This window comes from Wasmannia auropunctata, unplaced genomic scaffold, assembly GCF_000956235.1.
Source record: "Wasmannia auropunctata unplaced genomic scaffold, wasmannia.A_1.0 LD274219.1, whole genome shotgun sequence".
Classification (NCBI taxonomy): Eukaryota; Metazoa; Arthropoda; class Insecta; order Hymenoptera; family Formicidae; genus Wasmannia; species Wasmannia auropunctata.
This window is the reverse complement of record NW_012088671.1, coordinates 32173-39997: the sequence shown is the minus strand read 5'-3', so window position 1 is coordinate 39997 and position 7825 is coordinate 32173. Positions and strand designations below refer to the sequence as shown.

General features: G+C 32.1%; 1 protein-coding gene across 1 annotated transcript in view; it reads left to right on the top strand.

Annotated features, from left to right (window-relative positions):
* The window catches only part of LOC105461951, a 16525-nt gene extending 15057 nt beyond the window's left edge, over nt 1–1468 (top strand). Inside the window, exon 3 of the mRNA XM_011708474.1 lies at nt 949–1468. The gene's annotated coding sequence lies outside the window, so the exon portion shown is untranslated. The remainder of the gene's footprint in view (nt 1–948) is intronic.
* Nucleotides 1469–7825: the final 6357 nt, after the last annotated feature.

The following is a 7825-nucleotide window of genomic DNA, read 5'->3' as shown; positions in this document are numbered from 1 at the left end:
TGTGCTCTTCCGATCTAAGTGGTACGTATTCGGCAACTCTCCCCTACATATAGATTACAGAGAATTATACAGGGTGTCCCGTATCAACACTTAAGGGTGGATTCCTGAGATCATTTTAAAAGTTCTAATACCAAAATTATGAGGCTATACTAGTTTTTGAATTATAAGTGTTTAAAGTTAACTAATCAGATCATCTAAAGTTGGCGCGCTCAGGTAGGACGCAGGTAACGCAAAGTTCTAAAAACAAAAGCTGACTTATCGCCTCTTTTATCAATATCGATATAAGGATTATATATGTGAATATAAGATTATTTTTATTGATATTTCTGCAAACACATTGCGCAATAACATTGTGCAATAATATTTTCGATTTTATAATAACACTTTTTATCTTTACATGATACATAAAGCGCAAACTGTCAGATGACATTTCTTTCAAATATCAATTACATATCTTAAAGGCAAAACTGTAGTTATCAAACGATACATAATTAAATAAATGATACTTGCCAAATATCATTAGTACTTGTAAGGCAAGTATCATTTGCTAATTATGTACCGTTTGATAACTACAGATTTGCCTTTAAGATATGCAATTGATAATAGATTTTTGAAAGAAATGTCATCTGATAGTTTGCGCTTTATGTATGTACATGTATATCCTCTTTTATATTTGTTAAAAAATTTCAAAATATCTTAAATTAATAAATAATTGAAGATGTTACATGTTGTCAAAATTATAACAAAGAATGATAAAACATGATTTAAAAAAACTTCACTTAAAGCAAAATAAAGCCGTTTTTTTTTTCAAATAAGCAAGTCAACTTTAATCCTTTATGATATTGTAATATTATAAAATGTCGCGTAATTTTTTATGTCAGTTTTTCGATGTTATTTTGAATTTGCGCGATCGCGCAACTATGAACTTTTCGCGCCTTTTAATTTCAGTAATGAAAACGAGCCGTTCGCATCGATGCCACGCGACAATGGAGATTCGTCATCAGGTTCAACGGCATTCCGATCCGCGATTTCACGAGCGGATTGATTCGCCTCCCCGGAGAGGATGGGACGAAATCATTCGTTATTCGACGGGATCTGCAGAGAATCTGAGAGGATCTACGTCAACGCGCGATGAGGATTGATTGCTATCGAAGCGCGAGGACCGAAACGCGCGGTGCGCTTCCTCCTCTGCAATCGTTAGCCCTGTTAGAATTTGCGCCGATTCGCAGATTTCCGTTTGACGGAAAAACGTTTAGTGTTATACGCGACGTCCTCGTTGCAATCGTAATACCTGATTGCGTGCCGGATGGATTTCTGCAGGAAGCGGAAAACGATTGTAGCTCTCCCTGCGGAAATTCGTTCGCGGCGTTTATGACGATTAACTGAATTAATTGATTAAATCCCGCCAGCGACGAGTTTGCAAAATGGGTGATCCAGGTGCGGCTGAGCGATTGCGATTAGGGTCGTGCAATTATACGGGATTTATCCGTGCGGGATCGAGTCCTTATGGGGGGGGGAGGGGAGTGGTTTCGCAACATGTTACTTCGCGTCAGGCCGTCCCTTAAATAATGTTCTTTCAATGATTCTTAAAGGAGAGATGTATCGTTTGTTACGATTGATCGAATAACTCACAGGATTCATTGATTACGTCAAGATTAAAAATTCACTTGTGCTATAATGTAAGGCACTATAAGATTTTATTCCTATCCGCCATCTTAGTTCCAGCTAAGTCGACAATGTAACTTCCAAGTTTGCTCCGCAATAAGGTTGGAAATTATTAATTATTACAATTTTTTATTTTATTATTGCAATTTACTGCAACGCAACAAAGCATCTTGATGTACATTTACTTCGTCAGACGTACTATATATAAACTCATCACGCATTACTTGCTTTTCATTTACACCAAAACTCAGATAATTCTCATTTGTAACATTATAAATCAGTTGAATGCACGTTCCTTTTTATTCTAATAAGTGAGATTCAACTGAGTTTTTACTTATAATCTGCATAAAGCTCGAAATCGATATGCTTTACTGAGTCTATTAACTCACATTAAAAGTAAGGTATAAACCCTATACTTTTACGCTCGATAACTTTCTGCCAAAGTAAACAAGTAATGACATTATCTGAATATAAAAATACTCATATAACCTTAGATTCAGTATCATTTATGTGAAAATGGAAAATAAATATTTAACCAATTGGAACTAAGATGGTGGATTGGAATACCTACGTCTTATCTTAGAACATATATGAATGGAAGGGGAATGAGGAACCAAAACGTGTCCGATGAAAGTGAGAAAGTAAATCATATACTTCTCTCTCTTGTGAGTGGATTTTCGAATGCGCATGCGTAATTGCGAAAATCTACTCACAAGAGAGAGAGGTATATGATTTTCTTTCTCACTTCCATTGGTCGTGGATCTCTCAGTTCATCTTATGGGCATTCCTCTTCCATTTATACATGTTCCATGCATCTTATAATGCCTTACTATAATGACATATTATTATGTTTGACATAAGTTTTACTTTTAATGCTTATTATATTAATTGTGGAAAGGAAAATTATGAATAATCGCAGTTAAACTGCAGGTTGTATTTACTTCTAAAATTGATTTTTTTCCTGTCTTTGTAATTATCTTTATATTGTACGATTTTGATTCACAATCAGGCAATATTTAACAGTAAACAGAGACAAAATACGAAACATGTCCGTTTCAGAATTATATTATTTAGAATTGTGTTAAGAAAATAAAACTTTTTTATTTTAATCACGAGTATCGCGGAATTTTTATCGCGAAGCGCTTTCAAAGAATGAAACTCTCAAGTACCTATTTAGTTTTAGCAGATTTTATAAATTTGATGATTTTTAACGTGCGTTGTATAAATTATTATACGCGAAATTATGTGTATATAATATCTGTATTAATTGTTAATATAAAGTTAAATGAAATCGATAATTTTTGTTACAGACATTTCTATATATAATCAATCTTCTACAATTTCAAATGTTTTCGAATAAAATTACATACAATCAAATATTTATTGCACACATTACGCGTTTGTATTTCGACATTTATTATTTCTAAAAATAATTTATTAATGTTAATATTAATTAAGATTAATAATTTTTAAACATCTTTATAAAAATAATATTTTATATAAAATATTATTATTTCTTGAATTATTTTTTAAATAAAAGAAATAGTAATTTAGTAATTTAAAAGTTAATATACTATATATACATGATTTACAAATATACTGTGGAAAGTGCCTACAAAAAGAATTTTGCAGTATACTTTTAAAATTATGTTGTGTGTTAAAAAGTTCTTATAAAATTCTTTTTGCTAAAAATTTCAGCAGTTCATCGTTATTTATTTGTCAATAGAGTTATGATGACACAAATTGAGGACAATACGAAGTTAGGAGAAAAAGAGACAAAACACATATCAAAAATGCAAATATAAAACACGGATTGAATATAAAATTGATATAACCATCGTAATTTACTAAGACTGCTTTCAAATGATCAGTGTAAAAGCAAATGATTAAAAAAAGTATCGAAAAAGAAAACTTTACATTAGGAATTTTATCACCCTTTGCAAACAGATACAATTAACTTGATATATTTTCTTTCTTATTACACGTGCGCGCACATATAAAGTTCAATTAATATATGTATATTTACAACTTATATACTTGCAACAGAAAAGAACGTAATTTTAGGTCATAATTTTATTTTTTAAAAACCGTTTATATAGACAATTTTTATTTTATTTTTTTTTTCTCTTTCTTAAGAGTTATTAAATGATTAATTATCTTTCTTTTATCTAGATTTTAAGAAATTTGTTAGATTTTTAAGATTTTAAGTATATATCTTGTTATATTAAAAAATTTTGAAAATGAATAGATTGATATAAATATCGATTTACCAGAATTCCTGTGTTTCTGTTTTGTATTGGGAGTAACTTGAAGCCAACATTATTTGCAAAACGGTTTGACGCGATGTGATCAGGATGCGATTACGCAAAAGAGTGTAAAAATGGAGGGACCTACGTACCTTTGTACTCTAACTTAAGATGATGCCCTCGTTCTTTCAAAGCTTCGTGGCCGACTTTAGTCGATCGCGAGGACTCTTAGGCGGTAATTAAATCGAGATATTGTTCGATTGTTTATTACGGCGTTATCGTTATCGTTATCGTTACTCGGCTGTAGTGATCGATCGTCCGCTTTCTTTTACTACTTGCGAAAGAAATTTTCCCTGAGTGCCACGAGAACTTTATCAGGAATAAGAAGTATCTCTTATTTATTATATTTTTTCATTTTTCTTTGAGATTGTGATTCTTAAGAGTAGCCTGTAATACTTTGTATAATGAATCCAATATCGTGGAGTTATATTTGAAATACTATAAATAACTTTGTGGGAAGAAATCTGTGAAGCTACGGCAATTTTAATGCAGTGAACAAAGAATTTTTCATATATTTCTATATTTAACATATTGATTTATTTTTATTCATAATATTATTTTGTTCATAAAATATTTTGCGATTAACTTAGCGAACCTTTTAAGGTATTTTAGGAAAGCGTAATACAATATTTATTGCATTAGGTTTAATGTCATCGACGGAATAAATATATATAATGTCATTAAAATACAAGGAGCCTTTACATTTTAATTATAATTCAACAATTATACATAATTATACAAAAAATAAAAGGAACATGATGTAAGTCAAACTATTTTTTAACATAGTCTCTCTAGTTCTCAACACATCAATGCCATTGTTCCGGCAACTTTTGTATTCTTCGAGAAAAAAAACTTTTGACTGCAGGATAATTCACTCTTGAATACTTGTAATTATCTCTTTATTTAAACACTAATATTCGACGATATTGGTATATATGAATTGAGTAAGGCTTTCAAAGAAGATAAAAAAATTTACTTTTAGTGAAGACGTTATTGTATAAAATGTTCGAGGGTGGGTTAGCTTGTAGCTAAAAGAAGTGTTTTTCTGGTGCAATAAGAAAGCTTCCGGAACGATGATAACCCGATCGAAAACTACACTATGTTAAATAATAATGATGATTTACATTGCTGAATTTCTTTTTATATCTATTGTATCTATGATCATTGAATTATAATTTAAATTTGAATGCCCCCTTGGTACTTTGTATTAGATAACACATCAAAAGGCCGAATCACATAAAGTTATAGTTCGCATTCTGTGATTATGTCACATTGCGGACGATTGATTGATGCAATCAAATGTGCCGGCAAAAAAAATGAGAAAGAAAGTTAGGGATTATCGCGCGCGAGTTTTAACGATAACGTAACGCAATGTAAATATTCGTGAAATTTAGGAAGGAAGAGGGAGATGAATGCATACAGGCTGTTGTCTGTAATAAAACTTTGTAATTAACGGCATGATTGCCGTTACAAAAGATTTTAACGAGAAGATAATATAAATATGTATAGAAAGATTATATTATATAACGAACACAAAAGTATGAAGAAGGAGAAATATATTATACATATAATGTACATACACACACATGATACACGCACGTAAAGAGTGCACTTAATTGCGACACACACGCGCGCGCGCGCGCACACACACACACACACACACACACACACACACACACGCACACACACACACACACAAAGCAAACAAACATCTACCTGTAGCACTCTTGCGTCGCGCAATAAAATAAATTCTAAATTGTTCCGTATTAGAATGCATGCCTGAGTGCGTGAGAAGCCAAGTAAAAAATGAAAAGAGAGGATGTATAAAGACGTGAATAATTATACAAATTAATGGAGTGATTGATTGAATGATGCGTCCGGTCTCTCGTTCTGTCTAAGGGATACCAAGGAAAGTAATATTTGAGACAACGTCGAAGGAGACGCGGTAATTTAATTAAGGGCCGGTAAAGGCGAGTAGCAGATAGAAGCGAGATCGCAAGGATTGTCGCATGAATTTTCAGGATTAGCTGTTAATAATTAACTTCATCCGTCACGGACGATCGCACGTACGCGTTTGCGCGATCCTCTCGCCTGCATTTTTATCGACAATTAATTTATCCGTGGGAAGTCATGTGCCCTTCCTGTGCGTGTGCCAAACTTATGAATGAATAAAATTACTTTTGAGCTTTAAAATATTGCACGACCGTCCTTCGATAGGATATACTTAAACTTCGTTTGCCTTTCAATTTAAAACTCTAATGAAATGTTTAATTTATTATTTATATTATTGCTCCGTGTTTGAAAATTAATTTGAGAGAAATCGATAGATTATGTTAACGAATAATTCCTTTATTCATATTATCAGTTTATTGTATGACAATTTTTAGTTTTTTTTAAGTTATTTATAAAAGAAATTTTGTATGCGTTAATTTGTACAGATCTGGGACGCCGAGAGAGTAAAATATTTTGTGAAATTCAAGAATTTCGAAATTACGTTCTTTTTAAATGTAACAATTAAAATGTTTGCCTAGTATTGCATTGTTTTCTTAAATAAAATTCTCTATATTTATTTTATTTTATTTTTGGATAATATTTACAATTTCTCCTCTTATAAAGCTGCGAGGAGGTAATTTTTTTCTTTTCCTAATTCTTATGCAAATATTTTTCTGAAACATTTATCTATATGTACAAGAATGTGAACGTATAATAATTATACTTTCACATTCTTGTACATACAGATAAATGTATCAGAAATCTAATAATCGAGAAACTGGCAATATTTATTTTTATTAAGGGAAACACAGGGACGAAGACAGTTTTACTTTATTTCAGAATTAAATAATATTCTGCAAATTCGCGATATTGCAATATATCGTCGGCACGTAGCGAGAAAAAAGTGCGAGTGTGTAGTGAGTGTAGCATCATTACAACAGCGATACCGTAAACAACAAGTGCAAATGGAGCAGAAATATTAAGAGAGTCAACACGAGAAGTAAACTGAAGAAATGATGATAAATGAGTCTTTCAATTTACTACTGTACTGCCAATATTTTCCGAAGCGACGTAATAACTTTACTAAGGACATTAGGGTGAAGAACAGGAATGCGCGTTGGTCGGGGACTCTTTATTCTTCGTTTCCTTACTCCGCTCCGAACTCTCGTGAATTTCTTGCCGGAGGAGGGGAGGGGGGGAGAAAACACTTAGTAATGTTTCGATTTGTTTTCTTAAAGGTAGACAGCGCCGGTGGATGCGGGGAGGATATGAAGGATGTAACGAATTCGTGTCACTCAGCGGGAAGTTTTCGATAAATATGCAAATTTTAACGATACTGTATAAGATACGCCGGCGCTGCTAAACGTTAATTAACGAAAATGACTTAAAAACCATGGTTTTCTATACTTTTGGTTTGATTGAAATATACATTTATATAAAATATTTGTTAATTGTTTACCTTTTTCAAAAGACGGAACTATATCCTTGAAGAGAAAGGAAAGAGAAAGGTATTATAAAAGAGAAGTTTATGGATTCATAGATATAATATATCTAGACCGCTAGATATAATATATCTAGAGCGTCCGCGCATTATTTGAGGAGTGGGGGTAAGGTGTAGAAAAGGACAATTTTTGCTTTGTGGATGTGCATTCAAGAATCTCTCGGTCTAGATATACATAATGTCTATGGATTTATTATTATACTTTTTATCCAAGTTTACAAATCTATATATTGTCTTTAATTACACTAAAGTTTCAATCGTTGACCTGCTGCATTGAGTGACATGAACTCGGAGTAGTTAAAACTATATATTCTTTTCTGCACGATCAGTATTATAAATGTCAGTTTGTGATTAGCGCGAG